This window comes from Brassica napus, chromosome C1, assembly GCF_020379485.1.
Source record: "Brassica napus cultivar Da-Ae chromosome C1, Da-Ae, whole genome shotgun sequence".
Taxonomy (NCBI): domain Eukaryota; kingdom Viridiplantae; phylum Streptophyta; class Magnoliopsida; order Brassicales; family Brassicaceae; genus Brassica; species Brassica napus.
Window position 1 is genome coordinate 24,968,440 of NC_063444.1, and position 23,039 is coordinate 24,991,478.

Genomic DNA, 23,039 nt, shown 5'->3' on the forward strand with positions numbered 1-23,039 from the left:
ATCTTCTTTCGTGTCCTCTTCCTCTGCCATCTCACAGAAGTCACGTGCAGTAGCCAACTCTTCATCTAAGTTCCCAGCAGCTCTGAATAACCCAACAATCTCTTCATTCCACTGGTTAACTTTCATTCCGCCTTCAGCAACTGAGTCCACTTCCTCATGGTGGAACCAGTCCTTACGCCGCTTGTAAACCTCATCCATTCCCCTTCTCACAAGATGGTCAACTATATCACTGGCTGAATGACGATCTACATTGCGACAGTCTGTGCAAAGGCAAATGATCAACTGAATATCCCCTTTACTCGCAGACACAGCTTGGAGAAAGTCCCAAGCACCTCTCTCATAAGCAGGATCAACTCTGCGAATATTAACAAAACAAAAAAAAATTCAGTAAGCAGTACAATCCTCAACTGAAAAGTGACTTATATATGTTACTTTCATACCTTGACAGATGAACCCACGCCTTGTCTAACATTGTTTCACCTATCCTTATTGAAAACCGTAAGAACAAGCAAAAGAGTGACAGATAAAAGACAATATTCAAAATAAAACACAGAATCACAAACAAAAGAGTGAGAAAATGACAATGTTTAAGTATATATCACACAATGACAAACAAAAAAAAACAAAAGTTTAACAATAGTCACTAAATAAACAATGAGAAGCAAACAGAAATCAATCAACACCAAAGTCATGTAATAACGAAAACGATGACCATATTACAAAGGAAAAAGAACGAGGGAAATAACCTGTGGTCTGGTTAGAACAAGAGTGAAAGAAGATTGCTGCTAATAATTTGAGGTCTGGTTAGAAGAAGAGTGAAACACAATAGCTGGAAATAATCTGTCACTAAACAAAAGATAAATCAGTTTGATTTAAAGACGAAATGCATATGAAAGTTAAGAACTTTCAGTGAAACAAACCATAAATCTGTAAGATCTAAGAAAATAAATCCTAAATCTCTACCTTTGATTCGATTTCGACCTTCAATCCCCTTCAAATCGAGTTGCGGGAAGAATATCACTGGTTACTGAGCACGAAATCGAGCTTGACGGTGTCGCCTGAGAGTTTCGTCGCCGGACGATTCGGTTTCGGAGTTGCAATTAGGGTTTCTCTCTAGAGAGAGTTCTCTCGTGACTACTTTTTTTTTTCTATCTATGTCGACCCAATTTTTTTAAGCTTAAGTACCAAAAGTGTCATAGTTAATAGGGAAACACTTTGGTTCTTCCCGGCTCTCGAAATTTCACCTAAGTATACGCGGTTTGTGTGTTTTTCTAATCCCGCTTACTTATTTTTCACGAGAGCTTTAAGAAACTGCTATTAATATGTACTGAAATCGAAAACTTTGTCTTTCATAGCAGATTGAAAATCAATGCTATAACAATATGCTATCAATACGGCTTTTTTTGTAGTGTGTTTTGATTGTGTATTTCCTGTTTTCTTTTTGGCATTGTGAATATTGGTTGCTAATAAGTGGTTTCCTGTTCGTTCTTCTTTCCATTCATCATTGTTTGGTTGTTGTCATACCTTTACCTAGAAAATGATGAAAGGATGAAAGAAAAAAAAATTATTGTACTAAATGTAAAATCATCCTATTCATCATCATACTCATAAAATATCCGATTAACATGTTAAGAAAAAGAAAAATAACAACATCTAGAAGATCATTTGGACCATCCTATATTACGCTGTCAAACATCAGATTTGTTGTCCTCATTTGTATTATCTTTCCTACCGATATCTTGATGAAGATTTTGATCCAAAAAAAATCTTGATGAAGAATTTGCGGAGAATTGAGATAGCATATGTTTGGTCTTCGAAATCAAGCTCAATTTGGTCGTTATTTGATAGGCCATGGATTTTACCCACTTTTAGTCATAGTTTATAAGTGTTTAAATATATATTTACTACGATATAGAGTCTATTTAGAGTGTTTATAGGTTCATAGACGATTTGGAGGAAAGTGATGATTTTGGTGTCTTTTGAGTGCAAAGCTGCACAGAAGCGTCAGATGTTTAGCTATGGATGGAGACCTTCCCACCATTTTATTGAGCTCATCCTTTGACACAAGATAGAGATTTGAGTTAGCTTTCCAATGCCACCGGTTTGAGGTCAATCAGCATCCTATAGCAGAAGTTATACCTGTTTGACTGAGAGTGGTCAGTCTACCTCGCAAGAGGAAGCTGTCGATCGACGGTGCACCATTGGTGTCGATCGACGGTGAAGACAGAATACGGCCGAGCATATTTTATGAACGACTGAAGCCCAGAAACAACCACAAATTACCAAAATACCCTTAGACGACGTAAAACCCTATTTATGTATTTTCTAAGCCATTGTTGACGGCTACGCTTTCTTTTATTCATTGTTCTTATTTACGAGAGAAGGGAGGAACTCCTTCAGAGTCCTCCTGGAACTCCATTGGTTTTGGTTTTAATATCTATTGCAATTCCTTCTATTCATCTATGATTTATGTGACAACTATCATGTCTGAGTAGATCCATCTGCTAGATCTAGGTTTTCTAGGGTTTTGAATGAACTTTTGAATTATATGATTGTTAGGATATCTATAGATCTCTACACCATGATAGCTTGTAATACTAGGATCTAGAGTAGTTGAAAAATCTCGAGAGTGTGACTAATTGCTTGAACCTAGAATCATAGGACAATTGAGAGGCACAAGAGTGCAATCAATTAACGGAATTCGAATCCTGCTGGATTAGATACCTAGGTGCATACTAGCGTTGGTCTAGGAATCTAGTTGAACATAATCGATCAGATCGATAATGCTTGCCTAAGACAGCGTCGATCGACGCTCATACCATAACATTTATTGACGCTCATACCGTAGCATCTATCGACGCTCATACCATAACATCGATCGACGCTCGATCCGTGTTGGCATGCGAGTGCGGAAACACTGAACTTAGTCAATAGAATAGACTCACAGCGAGAGTTGGTTGTCTTTTGCACTAGATATCGAGTTCTAGAATCAATCCTTAGCATCTATAGATTAGAGTTCTAATAACCTGAATAAAACCCTAAGTCTAGCAACCATCCTTCCATCAAACAACTACCTTGTCCGCCCTGCAATTTACTATATTTATTGTTTTAAAACCTATTAGCCTAGCTTAATTATATAATTATTAGATCTTTTGTGTGCCCTAGCTCTCCGTGGATTTGATCCCTAAGTACTACAACTGAACCTCTTATTTGAGAGAGTAATTCACTCCTTAGGGTAATTTGAGTGATATCAAATTTGCCGTCGTGCCCGGGGAGCTTTTATCGCCATTAGATCTTGTCGAGTTAGATTTAGTCTAGGTTTTACTACTTTTCTAAAAAATAACTCATAAATTTTTTTTCTTCTTTTTCAGGTACATACATATGAGTACCAAAAGCATCAAGGGAATATGGCTCTTACTAGTAGAGCCACTAGATTTGGAACGCGTGATCAATAAGTCTAAGAGGGCAGTCGACACCCTCCAAGCAGCGATTGGGAGCGTAGAAATCCAAGCATCGATCAATACTATTCATCCAGCGTCGATCGACACTATTCACCCGACGTTGATCGGCACTATTCATCTCGAGTCAATCGATACTGTTCATCCGGGTACGGTCCATTTCGATATTGTTCATCCGAGTACTGTTCACCTCGACACTGTTCATCGACCGTCGATCGGCACTGTTCATCCACCGTTGATTGATACTGTTCATCCACCGTCGATTGACACTGTTCATCACGACATTGTTCATAGGAACACTGTTCATCGCGACACTGTTCATCGAGACACTGTTCATCGCGGCACTATTCATCATGGTACTGTTCATCCGATGACCGACACCACTTGTGTGGAGACAGAGATGGTCGAAGTGCTTATACTTAAGGTCGATGAGAATGAGATGTTACGAGACGAAGAAGGTCGCCGGCGCAACAGCACATGACAATTGACTAATGCAGTGGGTGTTGTAATCCCTGATCTGATTGATGTTGCTGAGAAAAACGACTTTGATCTGAACCGGGAATGGTATGATTGGAGAAGTGTGGATCCCTTCTGAGGTCTTCCTCATGAAGATCCAAGAAACCTTATCAAGGAGCTTGAGGAGCTAGCCTTGGCAAGCGAGCAGAATGAAGTATATGTAGACCACATCATCTCCAAGATCTTCCCCTATTCTTTATTTGGAGATGCATTTAGCTGGTTTAGTAAGCTGTAACCAAGATCTTTAACCTGCGGGGAGGACATTAAAAGCGTTTTTCTCAACAAATTTCTCTATGAAGATGCAGCAACTCGACAGAGGAAGTTCGATGATATGTTGGACAAGATGATTAAAGGTCAGGAGAAGGAATTAATGTCTAGATTCAGTCAGATGTTGGGTATAGTCTACACTGAGCCAAATGAGGAATCTGAAACCATGAACACTCAGATCGAAAAGCCATACATTAAGGTTCAATGAACAGATGAAACTGCACGAAGAGAAGAAGCTGACATTAGTGATCAGACCTCTACATCGATCGACACCACCATCTCATCGTCGATCGACCCCAGCACCTCCGAAACGATCAACACCACGACCTCATCATCGATCATCATCACCACCTCATGGTCGATACCACCACCTCATTGTCGATACCACCTCCTCAGCATTGATCGATGCTGATTCCTGTTATCTATCGACGCCACTCGAAATCCCTGAAAGATCGAGTTGTCCTCAGGACATTGCAGACTCGGCACAGAAGGGCACTGATGTACCAAGTTATTATCCTTCCCCATATGTAGAAAAAGAGATCACCATAGAAGATTTCTTGGAGCTAGAAGAATTCTTGGAGTTGGATGATGGAGAACAGCTTGGAGATTTGGATTCGAGTAGGGAAGTCATTATGGAAGACTTCTTGGAGCTAGAGGAATGGCTTGACTCAGAGAAAAAGCTTGGTGACGAACGGAATGCTAAGAGGAAAGATCTGGAGACTTCGCTAAAGACTAGCATCGATCGATAGCAACGTGATGAGATCGATTGACACCCACCCTACATCATCGATCAAAGCACGCCCTATATCATCGATCTCCCCCCACAAGATAGCATCGAGCTACACCCACCAGATTGCATCGATCGACACCCATGGTTGGATGAACTGCCAGGATACATAGTCGAGCTGGAACAAGTTGAGGAAATGATGTACATGTCTAAGGCCTCACACCTTGCTGTCCCTTAACATCAGAGACCACCTATCTGGACATAAGAAGCTGCTGGATTTCACAAAAGAGTGAAGAGGATACATGATCATGTGAAGATTATGGTTCCATGTGATGTGTTTGAAGCTGAATCTCCAATCCCACCAGATAAAGTATACAGTTAAGTTCCTATAATGGAGTATTTGATGATCATATATGTGTAGAGGCTTCTCAGAGAAGAGGGTTAAGATTTAGATGTGAAGTCGACAATGGTCCAACATAAGCAGTATCGAGAGACACCAACAAACCGACATCGATCGACATTACCACTTCACCATCGATCGACACTAGTCGCGAATCACAACATAATGAGTATGAAGTGTGCGGAAATCTTTTTGATGGAGAAACCACCACGCGATCAGACAACTCTGGCGGAAATAAGAAAAGAAATTGGAAGAAGAGGAAAAGGACCAAGGGAGGTTCTCAGTTATCATTGATTTCTCGCTTCTCAGATGGTGTCAGAAAATCCAGAGTGCGCAACAGATGCTTCTCACAGCCATTTGCAAAGCTTCGAGCACTCCTTATTGCTGAGATGATAGACAAAAGGAGAAGAGTCTATGGAGGAGGCTTTCACACAAGAATGATAAAGCTTCAGAGAGCAGACATTGAGACTTGTTTTGGAGCATGTTCTCATTCTCATCCGGATTAAATCAGATCTCCAAAGTCAAACTAAATGACTATAACAAAGCGCTGAGACTATTAGGTAATTTCATTCAATTTATGTTAGATTATTACTGATTTTTGTTTTTATTTTTATATAGGTAAAAAAAAGTGAATAGTAACGGCGGCACTGTAGCAAACACTGTTCATCGGAAAATTTTTTTAGATAATTGGTTTTATTATTTATTTATTACTAACTTTTAGTGTTTTATTTATGTTAGGTAAAAGGAAATAGATACGAGGAAGACGAGTTCTGCACCAGCATCGATAGACAACCGACCGATGTCGCTCGACAGAGCATCACAAGTATCGATCGCCACTTAACTTTGTTGATCGATACTCACATCAATGGCAGGTATACTCGCGAAAACTTGTTAATATTGTCCTTATGGTTTATTTCCCCACCAGTCTTAGACTATATAACGCTGGTGACAATGTTGTTTAAGTCTGGGGGAGATTCTACTAATATTGTGTTTTAGTTAGGTATTTAAAAAAAAAAGAGAATATCCGAGTAGACGATTATAAAATCGACCGATGAGAGCATATCGATATCGATCGACGTTACATCACTTCCAGCGACCGATGGTAACTCTTTTCCATCGATTATAAATTGTGTACTTATGATTAGTTCTCACCATAACTCCGACTGGGTATACACTGGTGACAGTGTAATTTAAGTCTTGGAGATGTTTACTGATATCTAGTTTATTTTGAGTCTTATTAAATGTTTTCAAAAAAAAAAAAAAATATATATATATATATATATATATATATAAAGTTTTTATCGAGTCAAGAAGGGGATTATGATCAAATACAATTTGATTGATACTCTAATCACTCTCTAGCATACTAATTGCAGGATGTATTAGATAGAAACACCGGAGTGTATCACGTAATGCTAACATCCACACCTGCTGAGAATGTCTAGACAAACCAAAGCAGACTTCCAACCTTAATCTACTATAATTGCTTGTTTTAGGGCTTGGTATACATTGGATAGGAGTCCTCCTGCAAGTCTGGAAGGTAAAAGTATGTGTGCTTCTGGTTCCCATCTCTCTCTCTCTCTTCGGCATCTTAAGATACAAAAGATTGAAATGATTTCCTTGAAGAGGCAGAAGGGTAGGAGTGTCTCCTGTGACCCCATTGTTCTAAGTCTGAAAAGAATGATCACACATTGTGGAAACGAGGGGTAGGAGTGTCTCCTGTGACCCCGGTATTCGCTACACTTTGTCAAATAGAGCTACAAAAGTAGACAAGTCAATAATATGATCAAGATGGAGTGCATCATCATCACATTCACTGAAATTGAAACTATAAAGATTCAGAGACGAGAGAAAAAGAGGGAGGAAAGGAATCAGAGAAGACTATCTATGTGTTCAGAAACTTGCTTGAGTAAGATTCCATGTCCCTTGTTCGATACTCCCAAGACGTAGCATACACATCTATATTTATGGAGAAATGAGGTCAGCAGAGGGGTACGTCATGCGCTATCAGTAGTGTTGTGTGATTGTATGGTATGGTGACTAAAATAGTGTGTAGTATATTGAAAGCATCCAAGATTAGTAATGATTCACTTCCACCTATCATATTTGCAGAAGGGAGAGTATTGATTTTAAATTATGTGAGTCCATGTTGTTTTCAAACCTCTTTCAAAAGACTGTCCTGTGTGTTTTGCTTGAGGACAAGCAAAATGGTAAGTGTGGGGGAGTTGATAGGCCATGAATTTTAATCACTTTTAGCCATGGTTATAAGTGTTTTAATATATATTTACTATGATATAGGGTCTATTTAGAGTGTTTACAGGTTCAGAGACTATTTGAAGGAAAGTGGTAATTTTAGTGACTTTTGGAGCCTTTTGAGTGTAGAGCTGCACAGACGCGTCAGATGTTTAGCTATGGATGGAGACCTTCCCACCATTATATTGAGCCCATCCTTTGAAACAAGATAGATCTTCAAGTTATCTTTCCAATGCCACCGGTTTGAGGTCAATCAGCATTCTATAGCAGAAGTTATGCCCGTTTTACTGAAGAGTGGTCAGTCTGCCTCGCGAGAGTAAGCTGTCGAGGAGACTGTCGATCGACGGTGCACCCTTGGTGTCACAAAGCCTTACCATATAAGATATGTTCAGAATGATCTTTCTACATAAATCAAAGTAGATATCCAGAGATATGGCTGAAACTTACTTGGAGCTCATGGTTTCAGTCTTTGATTTACTCCTTCATTGTTGTCAAGCACACAAATTGACATAGATTTCCGCTTGTCTCCAGCTACTATTCCAACCTGATTATCCATGGAAATTTAACTGCAGTACAACTTTACAGATTAAGAGGGTAAGGTACAAAATAATTTTTAAGATTAAAAATCACTCACAACAGCAACAAATTTGTTCTTGGGGTGCTTTTTCTTGAAAGTCTTAATACATAAAGCTTAGATAGAAACAAAAATGGAAAACAAAATAAAAACATAACCACCAAATCGAAGGGAAAAATAATCAAAACAAATATAAGAGGTTCATTGAACTATTATCAGATACTTTTTGAGTTCAGGATACCACCAACGTGATTGAGATCAAATGGGAGGTATCTGAAATGGTTGAACTATCAGGGGATGAGATCAACCATTGAGGGAATGAAATCAAATATATAGAAGGGGTGAAGTAAGTATCATGTTTATGCAGAAAGGGGAGATTATTTTGGTCATGTGTGGGCGATTATATATATGACAGGTTTCTAAAACGGTTGGATTGGGCGACCATTGCAAATTTTGGTATTTAACAGCTTTCTACAAAAGTAAATAGAATATAATATTGGTGTTTATAATGAAACGGTAGTCTTAACGTGTCTATAGACTGATAATGTTTACCACTTTGAATGTAAATAACTAAATCTGTACTTGCGAACTGTTCTTTAAGACTAACTCTAAACATATGCATACCGAGAGATGCCTAAGAAAACTATAGATATACATAGCTGTTTCGTATTTTTCAATCATATTATAATTGAAAGGTCAAGAACGTATTGATTACGACCTCTAATAAAACTATATTTAGTAAGCGAAAACAGAGATCAAAGAGATGGAAGATATTTTACCCGAAGGTGGAGAGTTGCGTGAGAAAGAAGGGATATTGTTTGAGAGAAACCAGCGCGAGCTTGTACATCACGCGGTTTTCGACTCCCAGTGCCGCTGTACCCGCCGCCCAAATCACCATCTCCATATTATTGACATGCTGATCACGTTAACCATGTGGCCACTACTCCCTGTCTATATACGCTGATTGTGTAGCCGCACATGCCTGATTTTTTAATATCCGCTTGAGCTCGTCCGTCACCTGACGGATCTTGCCTGTGGTGGCACTGCTTCGATTAACCGCTGCCTGGAGCATGACGGTAGACAATGATTGATGTGGTGTGACGACTGATAATACTGAGGTTAACAGAAGAGGAAGGGAAACAGTTTATAAAGATGAAACACACACTCATAACAGAAACCATCGATAAATCAAAACAGTTTCATATTAGAAAAAGGCCAAAGCCATGATATTTATTTCGAAACCACATACATGATGGTTTAAAATATGAATTATGAAAAAAGATCCTAAGGATCCTTATCAATCTCTAAAAGAGAAGTTTGATTATTAGAAATATGTGATCTTACCGAAAGCCATATACGAGTAGATCTATCTCCAGTTCTAGGACTAAAAATGTTGGTAAATATAATTACACTACAAGAAAACATCGTAATTCTGACGGACATTCTGACGGAAAATGAGATCCTCGGAATATTCCGACGAATTTTCGAGGAAATTCCAAGAAAACCCAAAATTTGGGTTTCCTCGGAATTTCCTCGGAATATACCGATGAAATACCGAGGAAGGCATATTCCTCGGAAAATACCGACGAATATCTGAGGATATATTATATCTGTTGGAGAGCCGTTGGATTTTTTAAAAATTCCGAGGAAATTCCGAGGAAAGAGCCGTTGCCGTCGGTATTCCGTCGGAATTTCCTCGATACTGTCGGCAGCATTTAATCTATAAATACCCGCACCCCCCAACCTCTTCATTCACTCCATTTTTTCATCCTCTCACATACTATATTTACACACGAATTTGATTAAAAAAAGCATGTCTTCTTCAAATTATTATCGTTCTTGGATCGATCGACCTCATTTGGATCCGAACACGAGATTGCTTACGGAAGAATACCAACGAGGTATAACCGAATTCATGGGGCTAGTTCAACGACAACCGGAAGCAGAAACGGATATGTTAAGATGTTCTTGCTCTAATTGTAAAAATAGAAAGATTATTAAAGAGTGGGATGTTTGGACTCATCTATATTTGAATAGGTTTACACGAAGTTACAAAATTTGGTATCATCATGGAGAAACTGATTATGAATATGGTAGTACTAGCGAACCTCAGCCTGCAGTTAGGTTAGAAGAACCAATTAGAATGGATGTAGATTATGGTATAGGTACTGAGCAGATGGTAAATGATCATTTTAGAGGGGAAGATTTACCCAATGCAGAAGCTATGAGATTTTATGATATGTTGGATGCTGGAAAGCAACCCTTGTACGAAGGTTGCAGAGATGGTCATTCAGCTTTATCATCTGCAACAAGATTGATGGGCATTAAAACAGATTATAATTTGGCTGAAGACTGTGTGGATGCGATTGCTGATTTTGTAAAAGGTATTCTACCTGAGGATAATGTAGCCCCTGGTTCATACTACGAGGTTCAGAAACTGGTAGCTGGTCTTGGTTTATCGGATCAGGTAATAGATGTATGCAGCGATAACTGCATGATTTATTGGAGGGCGGATGAAGAACGGGTTACATGCAAATTATGTGGAAAGGCTCGTTATAAAGATACGAGTGGAAGAGTTCCAGTGCCATTTAAAAGGATGTGGTATTTGCCTTTGACGGAAATGTTGCAGAGGTTGTATCAGTCTGAACGCACAGCGCAACCAATGAGATGGCATGCGGAGCATTCAACAAATAGTGAGATTAGACATCCTTCAGATGCAAAAGCGTGGAAGCATTTCCAATCAAAATATCCCGACTTTGCGTATGAGAGAAGAAATGTCTACCTTGGATTATGTACTGATGGTTTCAGCCCGTTTGGCAAGAGTGGAAGACAGTATTCTCTATGGCCAGTCATTCTTACACCATACAACTTACCGCCAAACTTGTGCTTGCGACGAGAGTTTTTGTTTCTCTCCATTCTCGTTCCCGGACCAGAGCATCCTAAGAGATCACTTGATGTGTTTCTTCAGCCACTAATATATGAGTTGCAACAACTATGGGCTCAAGGTGCTGAAACATACGATGTTTCATGTAAAGAAAACTTTCAAATACGGGCAGTACATATGTGGACAATAAGTGATTTTCCAGCATATGGTATGTTATCTGGATGGACAACGCATGGAAGGCTATCATGTCCATATTGTCAAGATGACACATATGCTTTCCAACTAAAGAACGGAAGGAAAACGTGTTGGTTTGACTGTCACAGACGATTTCTACCACCTGATCATCCATACCGCAGGAGTAAGACTTCGTTTACGAAGAACAATCAGGTGTTTGATGGTCCACCTGAGGAAGTTAGTGGGAAAGATTTGTTGAAGCAGTATAGGTATTTTGATGCAGAAAGGACGCCAGATGTAGGTGGACATGAAAACATTCGAGTCAGTGCGGTTGGAGAGCTACATAACTGGCACAAAAAGAGTATTTTCTGGGATCTGCCATACTGGAAGGATCATCTGCTGAGGCATAATTTAGATATCATGCATATTGAGAAGAACTTTTTTGACAATCTCATGAACACGATCCTTAACGTTCAAGGTAAAACAAAGGATAATTTGAAGTCAAGACTGGATTTAGTCGATATATGTGCTCGTTCAGAACTTCATGTTGATGAGAATGGTAGGGCTCCTTTTCCCATATACCGACTTGATGCAGAGGGAAAAGATGCGTTCTTTGATTGGATTTCAAACGATGTGGAATTTCCAGACGGTTACGCATCTAATTTGCGTAACTGTCTCGACAGAAAGGAAGGAAAGTTTATCGGCTTGAAGAGTCACGATTGCCATGTAATGATGCAGCGCCTCCTTCCGTTTTCCTTCAAGGAACTATTACCACATAATGTTCATGAAGCAATTGCAGGGATTAGTGCTTTCTTCCGCGATTTATGCACGAGATCAGTGACTCTTGAAGGTATTGAAAATTTGAAGACTAACATAGCCGTGATTCAGTGCAACCTTGAGAAGATATTTCCTCCATCATTTTTTGATGTTATGGAGCATCTTGTTATTCACCTGGCAAGAGAATTGGAACTTGGTGGTCCTGTGCAGTATAGATGGATGTATTTGTATGGGCGGTATATGTACCATTTGAAGAAGATGGTGAAAAATTATAGTAGGGTGGAAGGTTATATAATTGCACAGATGATAAATTCAGAAACTTCAAACTTTGCCGAGTTCTACTTTCTAGCAGAAGTGCAGACCAAAACAAGAAGACCTGCTCGGCATGACGATAGAGGCGAATGGGCAACATATCATGTTACGGTTCCAGACATCTTCACAGATGTTGGACGACTTAGCGGAAAACCAAAGGACCGTCGACTTACTGAGTAGGAGCGCAGTCATTTGCAAACATATTTGCTCACCAACTGCGAAGATGTTCTTCAATATGAGAGGTAAATAAATTAGCTTACAAATTTTTATTTTAACAAGTTGAAATTTAAATCTTAATTAATTATATTATTGTCAACATATGTACAGGATTTTCATGGCAGAAAAGCGGTTCGAATATAGATACGCCACAGAGGAGGAACTTGAAGAACTGAAGCAGAGAGAATTTTCTGGATGAATGCTTACTTATGTGAGTGCTTTAAACAAATTAAAATATTATTTATCACATATTTATACTAATTCACATATATTGATATAACATATATATGTGCTATTAATAGGTGTCTGCTGGTATGACCAGAGGTGAAACATTTGACGATTGGATACGCGAGATGGTGCGTGGAGCAGAGTATGTTGTGAAGTCATATCCGAGATTTTGTACTCGAGGATATGCATTCACAACTCAAAAGAGGAGACGTTCGAGTACGACTTATGATGCTGGTGTTTGTTCTGCATCTGAAGATGATGTATACTACGGAAACATAGGGAGATTATGGAAATCAAGTATCCGGGCATGGTTGGATTGCGCTGTACTATTTTCTATTGTGATTGGTACGACAACACTCCAGATCGAGGTGTGAGAACAGATGCATTTGGTGCTACATCAGTACATTCGAGGCGAAAGTTGCAATATTATGATCCTTTCATTCTTGCTTCTCAGGCCGATCAGGTAATTAAATATACATATATCATTTATTCGTAATGATTCATCATCATGTGTATTAATAACACTTATTTACAAATTAAATAATTTTTTAAATGTTACAGGTTTGTTATATCAAGTACCCCCGGGTTAGGAACAGAGATGATCCATGTGTTACTATTACATCACTCAACCCGAGAGGCCGAGTTCAGGGAAGTTCTGAGCTGGAAGACCCACTACAACCAAGCACATCCGGTAACTTAAGTGCAGCAGAAGATTTAGCTGCAGTTGGCCTTGTAGTCGATTTAACCGACTTTGGAGAGGAAGCTGTCGTTCACGTAGAGGATGAACCAGAGATTGGAGAGTTTCACCAAGATCCAGATTCAGATTCATCTTGTGATGATGACTTGGAAACAGAGTAGCATCGCCTTTTTTTTTTAATATAAGAATACCGAGGAAATTCTGAGGGATAATAGGATTTAGGGATTTCCTCAGAATTTCCTCGGAATAGTCCGAGACTTTTCCGACGATTTAGGGCTTTTCTTTTAGGGTTTCTGTTTCCTCGGAAAAGCCTCGGAATATTCTGAGGAAATTCCGAGGAAATCCAAGTGTTCCTCGGAATTTCCTCGGAATATTCCGAGGCTTTTCCGAGGAAGTAGGGTTTTTAAACCGAAAACAACGTTTTGCGGTTTAAATAACACTTATATAACCCTTATTAAGTGTCTTAGACTGATTATAAAGTCAAAAATTTGTTCATTACCCTATAATAAACACTTTTCCAATTGTATGAACGAAATCCCCACAACATAAGAGAAACACTTATACACTTTAATGAACGGGAAAAGGAATACTTACAATTCGTTTTGAAATTTTGTTATTTAATAGTTTATGATCATCTATACAAAGATTCTTCAATGGTATGCATTGCATTTGTATAAGAAATGATATAGGGGAAAAAAAATTGATGTTTTGAAACCCCAAACATGTGTTCCTCGGAAAAGCCTCGGAATATTCCGAGAAAATTTCGAGGAAATCCAAGTGTTCCTCGGAATTTCCTCGGAATATTCTGAGGCTTTTCCGAGGAAGTAGGGTTTTTAAACCGAAAACAACATTTTGCGGTTTGAATAACACTTATATAACCCTTATTAAGTGTCTTAGACTGATTATGAAGTCAAAACTTTGTTCTTTACCCTATAATAAACACTTTTCCGATTGTATGAACGAAATCCCCACAACATAAGAGAAACACTTATACACTTTAATGAACGGGAAAAGGAATACTTACAATTCGTTTTGAAATTTTGTTATTTCATAGTTTATGATCATCTATACAAAGATTCTTCAATGGTATGCATTGCATTTGTATAAGAAATGATATAGGGCAAAAACAATTTGATGTTTTGAAACCCCAAACATGTGTTCCTCGGAAAAGCCTCGGCATATTCCGAGGAAATCCAAGTGTTCCTCGGAATTTCCTCGGAATATTCCGAGGCTTTTCCGAGGAAGTAGGGTTTTTAAACCGAAAAAAGGTTTTGCGGTTTGAATAACACTTATATAACCCTTATTAAGTGTCTTAGACTGATTATGAAGTCAAAACTTTGTTCCTTACCCTATAATAAACACTTTTCCGATTGTATGACCGAAATCCCCACAACATAAGAGAAACACTTATACACTTTAATGAACGGGAAAAGGAATACTTACAATTCGTTTTGAAATTTTGTTATTTCATAGTTTATGATCATCTATACAAAGATTCCTCAATGGTATGCATTGCATTTGTATAAGAAATGATATAGGGCAAAAAAAATTTGATGTTTTGAAACCCCAAACATGTGTTCCTCGGAAAAGCCTCGGAATATTCCGAGGAAATTCCGAGGAAATCCAAGTGTTCCTCGAAATTTCCTCAAAATATTCCGAGGCTTTTCCGAGGAAGTAGGGTTTTTAAACCGAAAACAACGTTTTGCGGTTTGAATAACACTTATATAACCCTTATTAAGTGTCTTAGACTGATTATGAAGTCAAAAATTTGTTCCTTACCCTATAATAAACACTTTTCCGATTGTATGAACGAAATCCCCACAACATAAGAGAAACACTTGTACACTTTAATGAATGGGAAAATGAATACTTACAATTCGTTTTGAAATTTTGTTATTTCATAGTTTATGATCATCTATACAAAGATTCCTCAATGGTATGCATTGCATTTGTATAAGAAATGATATAGGGCAAAAAAATTTGATGTTTTGAAACCCCAAACAAGTGTTCCTCGGAAAAGCCTCGGAATATTCTGAGAAAATTCCGAGGAAATCCAAGTGTTCCTCGGAATTTCCTCGGAATATTCCGAGGCTTTTCCGAGGAAGTAGGGTTTTTAAACCGAAAACAACATTTTGTGGTTTGAATAACACTTATATAACCCTTATTAAGTGTCTTAGACTGATTATGAAGTCAAAACTTTGTTCCTTACCCTATAATAAACACTTTTCCGATTGTATGAACGAAATCCCCACAACATAAGAGAAACACTTATACACTTTAATGAACTGGAAAATGAATACTTACAATTCGTTTTGAAATTTTGTTATTTCATAATTTATGATCATCTATACAAAGATTCCTCTATGGTATGCATTGCATTTGTATAAGAAATGATATAGGACAAAAAAATTTGATGTTTTGAAACCCCAAACATGTGTTCCTCGGAAAAGCCTCGGAATATTCCGAGGAAATTCCGAGGAAATCCAAGTGTTCCTCGGAATTTCCTCGGAATATTCCGAGGCTTTTCCGAGGAAGTTTTGAATAACACTTATATAACCCTTATTAAGTGTCTTAGACTGATTATGAAGTCAAAAATTTGTTCCTTACCCTATACTAAACACTTTTCCGATTGTATGAACGAAATCCCCACAACATAAGAGAAACCCTTATACACTTTAATGAACGGGAAAAGGAATACTTACAATTCGTTTTGAAATTTTGTTATTTCATAGTTTATGATCATCTATACAAAGATTCCTCAATGGTATGCATTGCATTTGTATAAGAAATGATATAGGGCAAAAAAAATTGATGTTTTGAAACCCCAAACATGCGTTCCTCGGAATAGTACGAGGAAATTCCGAGGAACAATATAAATCAATAGAAATACATGCATAGAATATTCTTTTTCCTCGAATTAATGAACATACCGAAGAAATTCCGACAGATATTTAAGTATCCGTCGGAATTTCCTCGGTATATTTTCATTTAACCGGGCTAACCAGCCGCCAAATATTTCGCGAAAATTAAAATTGAAAATACCGAGGAAATTCCGACGGATAGTTTCCGTCGGACCCTAGGTTTTATAAAGACGAAACACTTCTTCTTCCCCATTTCTCTATTCTTCATCTCCGGAGATTTTTCTCCTCTCCGGCGATCTCCCCCTTCTCTCACGATGATCTCTCCGGCGAATCCTCTCTAAACGTACACAAATCATGTAAGGACCCTATCCCACTCTCTTAGGTTCTTTTTGTTAGGTTTTTATGTAGATTTGATGATTTTAGAAGTTTTTTGATAGATTTTTGTTAGGGTGATTGGTTAGGAATGTGATTTGGTTGTGTAATAGGTTTAGAATTGTGATTTGGTTGAATAATTTGTTGTGTTGAATTGATTTAGAAGTTTTTTATAAATTTTTTATTATTTTTGTATTTATAAAATCGATTTTTGTATATAAATTCGATTTTTGAATTTTACAAAACGTTTTTGTATATAAATTCGATTTTTTGGATTTTACAAAATGTTTTTTGTATATAAATTCGATTTTTTGGATTTTACAAAATGTTTTTTGTATATAAATTCGATTTTTCGATTTATTAAAGATGATTTCATATTTATAAAAATATTTATATTTATTAAAACTAATTTTGTATTTATAAAACATTTTTTTGATTTATAAACACTATTTTATTATTTTTTTTTATTTATAAAAATTATTTTTAAATATGTTTTTTTAATCTATATATTTATTATAACTAATTTTAAATATTTATTCAATTAATATTTATTAAAACTATTTTTAAATATGTTTTTTTTAATTTACAGGTTTACTGGTGATCAGACCCGGTCTCGATCTCGTCGTGCCTCACCAAGAGGTCGTAGTGGTACGGGGAGCCACTCTTAGGGTTCGTCCAGCCACTGTCGGGGGTCGAGCAGCCACTGTCGGGATTCTTCATTTTCCGCTCCCGTTTTTGCTCCCGCTGCTGCAACCCCTCCCGTTGCTGCACCCCCTCCGGCTCCTCCAGTCGTTCCGGGAGTGATGACTGTTGCCCAGTTGGTTCAACAGCCCGGTCATGAGCATCTTCCCTATCTCACTCCGTGTCCAAAGGGGCAACGTCAAACATGGTAATTAAAAGTCTTTTTTTTTCTTTCATTAAAATTTGATTCATTATTAATAATTTGTTTCTTATATTAGGTTCAACCGATCCGGGAACGGGATCATCGCATGGATCAACAATATGATGTACTCGAACCTCAGCAAGGGATATCCGACTTTCTCTCACTTCCCTGCCGAGGACCAGGAGATGTGGTTTCGTCAGTTTGCGGTAAGTATTCTAATTTTTTAACTTATATTTTTAATCTTTAATATAAAATTTCTACAAATTGTGTTTTTTTTTTAGCAAGAGTTCACCTGGAATCCCGATCACACGAACTTTATCCGTGACGCCTTCGTCCATAAAGTTATGGACAACTATGGGAAGCAGATCTACGAGTGGAAGCAGAAGTGGCTCATCAATCAGGTTTTTTTAATTTATTAAACAATTTTTTGAATTTATTAAACTATTTTTGGATTTATTAAACTATTTTATATTTTTTTTTATTAAAAGGTCCCGAAGTCGATCAACAGCACGGTCTGGGAGGAGTTGTGTGTGCATTGGGATAAGGACGAGACGAAAGCTACCTCCGTGACCAACTCCGCCAACCGCAAGAGCGATTGTGGCGAGAAGGGCATGTACAAGCACAATTTGGGTGCCCAAACTATTGCCACACTGGGGGATCGCTTGGTAAGTTCAATCTTTTTTTTTTTAATTATTTAAGTATTTTTATTTTATTTTTTATGCATTTCTTCTAATTTCTAATGTTTGTTTAACTTTTGTTTTTTCAAGGCGGATGAAAATGATGGCGAGCCGGTTGATGATTTCGTCCTAAAGAAGACAGCGCATACCAACAAGCACACCGGGGAGATTGATGATGGTGTTGTGAGGGATGTGCTCAGCCTGATCGAAACTCAGAAGGAAGACGAAGAGACCCGCCTATCTCAGCTTCAAACCGACATGGACGCCACTTCGACGACTTCGACCAACTTGTCCCGGATTCGAATCAACGAAATCGTTGAATCGGTATGTTCTTTATAAAAAAGTTCAATTCATTTATTTCTTTATTTTCATTTTATCATCTTTTCTATTATTTAAATTTGTTTATTTTCTATTTCAGTCGGTTCCAAAGAAGAAGGGACGTTTGGTCGGTTTAGGTCGTCGAGCCCGGTCGGTTCCTCCTTCTGCACCACAGCCCTATGTTGATCCAGAAGTGCTTATGGACCAGTTGAAGGACAGAGATGACCGCATAGCTGCGTTGGAGCAAAAGATGGCGGATCAAGAGGCGGGATGGGAGGCAACGAGGTAGCAGAACGAGCAAATGATGGAGATGATGAAGAGGATGTACCCGAACGAGCAGTTCCCGTAGTTTCTTTCTTTTTTTTCCAAAAACTCTAAATGTTTTATATTGGTACGTACAGCTTTGAATATTACCTAATATGTTTTCTATTTCAATTTTAATTTTATATTTTCGAATTTCAATTAAAAAAAATAAATTTTTAATTTAAAAAAAAAATTATTTTTGGGAATATTCCGAGGAAGTGTATCCCTCGGGATATTCCGACGACAACTTCCTCGGAATATTCCGAGGGTATATCTCCTCAGAATATCCCGAGGGATACACTTCCTCGGAATATTCCGACGGCAAAGGTTTCTCGGAATATTCCGACGGCCGTAGTTCCTCAGAATATTCCGAGGGCATATCTCCTCGGAATATCCCAACGGATACACTTCCTAGGAATATTCCGACGGCAAAGGTTTCTCGAAATATTCCGACGGCGAAAGTTCGTCGGAATATTCCGATACCTTTTTTCTCTCGGAATGTTTCCGAGGACCGTTCCATCGGAAATATCCGAGGAGATACCGACGAACAGTCCTAGGAAATGTTTCTTCGGAATGTCCTCGGAATCTTTAATTTTCGGTATTCCCTCAGAATTTTCCGAGGAAAGTCCGAGGAAATTTTACTTTCCGACGACCATTCTCGTCGGTATGTCCTCGGAATACCGTTATTCCGAGGACATACCGATGATATTTGTCGTTGGAATACCGGTGTTTTCTTGTAGTGTTAGGCGATGTTCGTAATTACATCAAGAATAATGTTATGTTGAGGAAAAATAAGTGATTATGATATGATACGGAAAATCCTCTCCACGTTCCATCTTGGGAATGTAGTCATGCAAAAACAATACCAGGAGAATGATTATACCCGCTGCTCGGAGTTAATGCAATTTCTCCTTGTTGTGGAGCAGAATAACCAACTTATATTAAAACATTATGCTCGTCCTAGTGGATCTACTCCATTCCCTGAAGTGAATGTTGCATTATTTAGTTATAGTGATTGGGAAGGACGAGGATGTGGGCGCGGTAGAAACCGCTATTGTGGTCTTGGAAGAGGACAATGAAGAATATTTTGTTTCTACGATGAAAAAACTAATAATAAACTCCATGGAAATGAAAGTGGTCGGGATGACAAAAAAAAAAACAAACTAAAAAAATTGCTACAGATGCGGTTTGAAAGGGCATTAGGTAGTGTTTGTTGTACATCGAAACATTTAGTCGATTTGTATGGAAAATCCCAAAAAGCAAAGAGAAAGGAAGTAAGACAAACTTCATTTGTGATAAACACACGCATCTTTTCATGGTTCGAATGATGATATTTATCTTAACATTTTATACTCTCTGGTATAATATTGATGTGATATAACAGTTATCTTCATAACGAAGATAACACTTCTTGTATTATATTATAAATCTTTTGTTGTAAAATATATGTTATGTTTAATGCTTATTTAATTCATATTTTATAAATATTTTAAAAGGCAGAAAGAAATAAGCAACTAACGGGTCTAAAGGTTGCTAGGGCTTGCCCCCCAATTTCAAATTTACTCTTTGGAGATGATAGTCTTTTCTTTTGCAAAGCTCAGAAGGAAGAATGTCAGACAATTTTTAGGATCCTTAAGGAATATGAAGGGGTTTCGGGACAACAAATAAACTTTGAAAAATCATCGATTCAATTTGGGCACAAGATTGAAGAAGCTACAAGACTGGAACTATGAGATATTTTAGGTATACATCACTTAGGAGGAATGGAGTCATACTTTGGCATCCCGGAAAATCTGGGGAGATCAAAGGTGCAAGTTTTTGGATTCGTTCAAGATCGTCTAAATAGTAGAGTAAATGGATGGACTCTTAAGTTTTTCACCAGAGGGGGTAAGGAAGTGATTATAAAATCTGTGGTTACAGCATTGCCAAACAATGTGATGTCATGCTTTCGAATTCTGAAAACGGTAATGAAGAAGTTAGTTAGTGCTGTGGCACAATTCTGGTGTAGTCCAGGGGTTAATAAGAGAGGCATGCATTGGAAATCATGGGACAAACTGTGTAGCTCTAAGGATGATGGAGGTTTGGGATTCAAAAATCTTAAAGATTTTAATACAGCTATGCTTGGGAAACAATTTTGGAGATTAATAAAATAAACCTAATACATTATTTTCTCGTGTTTTCAAAGGGAGATATTTCAGGAATGCTTCACCCCTTGAACCCATTAGATCGTACTCGTCATCTTATGGCTGGCTAGTATTGTCTCTGCTAGATCTCTGGTTAGCAAAGGACTAATCAAAAGGGTGGGAACATGATCATCTGTCTCAGTATGGAATGACCCTTGGCTTCCATCCACTCGCACGAGACCAGCAAATAAAAATCAACATAATCTTTACCTGGAACTAACAGTGGATTCTCTCATCGATGGAACATCACGATCATGGAATTTACAGGTTATTCGGACTCTGGTGGATCCGCAAGATGTAAAAATTATTGAAAGTATTCCTTTAAACAGATTTCACCTAGAAGACCAGAATAGATGGCATTTTACAAACAATGGAAAATACATGGTTAATCTGGATATGAAGTGGAACGAGTATATACGGACAGAGAAAGTATGCCACACCAGTATGGTCCTTCGATAACACCACTGAAGGCGTTTTGTTGGAAAGTACGCTGCCCCCCTAAGATGAAACATTTTTTATGGCAACTATTGACTGGATGTATAGCGGTTAAGAAAAATTTTGAGGTCAAGAGGAATGCAAGGAGATACAATATGTGACCGATGTGGAGCCCCCGAGGAGTCCACTAATCATGTATTTTTTGAATGTCCACCGGTGGTTCAGGTCTGGGCACCTTCACGGATACCAACAAATCCAGATATATTTCTCACTCAATCATTGTTTACCAATATGGATCATTTATTTTGGAGAGTTTCCCCCAAATGTAGGATCATTACTTTGCCTGGATTCTCTGGTATATATGGAAAGGTAGAAACAACAAATTTTTTAGCAATTTGGATATGGACCCTAGAGATACTCTCAAATTGGCAGAAACGGAATCGTTACTTTGGGCGGAAGCACAAAATTCTCAGACTCAGAGTATGGATCGCACCCAAGTTCATGTACCATTGACAATCCCGAGTATACCAGGTAGATGATGTTTTACGGACAGATCTTGGAAAAATGAGGATAGATATTCAGGGCAAGGATGGTATAGTACTCTGGAAGGTTACGATGGACTAATGGGAGTAAGGAATACGAGAGCAAGTCAGTCGCCACTACACTCAGAGATAGAGGCTCTCATATGGGCAATGGAATGCATAAGGAATCTTAGACAGTCCCGGGTTACTTTTGCAACGGATTGTGCTCAATTGGTGAAGATGGTTTCATAACCAGAAGAGTGGCCAGCCTTTGCAAGCTATTTGGAAGACATAAATTTCTTGAAGAGAAGTTTCAACAGCTCAGAGATCATTCATATACCACAGACACAGAACTCAAAGGCAGACAGTCTCGCACGCAGTGCAAGGAAACAACCGTCGTTTGTCGTTCATATGGATGCAGAGCTACCGGGGTGGTTCGCAGAGTCTACATGAGTCTGTTTTTGTTGCTGACAGAAAAAAATTAAATTTTAAATTTTCATATTTTAAGACTCAAGATCGAGATATATGTTTGGCAGATAGTGTGTCAGCACACACGATAATTTTTTTTTTTGTCATCGACTGATACAGACTCATACTGACTCTGTGAACCAAACCGGGAGATCTTGATCCATGTGAACGACGAAAGACGATTGCTTCCTGACAATGCATGCTAGGCCATCCGCCTTTGTATTTTGCGTCCTTGGTACATAGATAATCTCTGAAAGGAGGAAACTTTCTTTCAGGGCCTTTAAGTCTTCTAAATAGTTTGCAAAAGCTGGCCATTCTTCTGGTTCGGAAACCATCTTCACCAATTGAGAGCAATCTGTTGCAAATGTAACCTGAAATTGACGTAAGTTTCTCATGCATTCTATTGCCCAGAGTAGTGCTTCCATCTCCGCATGGAGAGGAGAAAGACTAGCCCGGACTCGCCCCTAACAGCCCATCAAATCCTTCTAGAGTACTAAACCAACCCTGTCCGGAGAAAATATCATTCTCTTTCCAG

The 23,039-nt window shown here is 38.2% G+C and overlaps 1 long non-coding RNA gene across 1 annotated transcript; it reads left to right on the plus strand.

The window, feature by feature from the left end:
* The first annotated feature begins 17,516 nt into the window (after positions 1-17,516).
* LOC125580964 lies at positions 17,517-18,835 on the plus strand. Its single transcript, XR_007318682.1, has 3 exons — positions 17,517-17,805; positions 17,881-18,600; positions 18,695-18,835. It is a non-coding gene; the product is annotated as an uncharacterized LOC125580964 (long non-coding RNA).
* Positions 18,836-23,039: the final 4,204 nt, after the last annotated feature.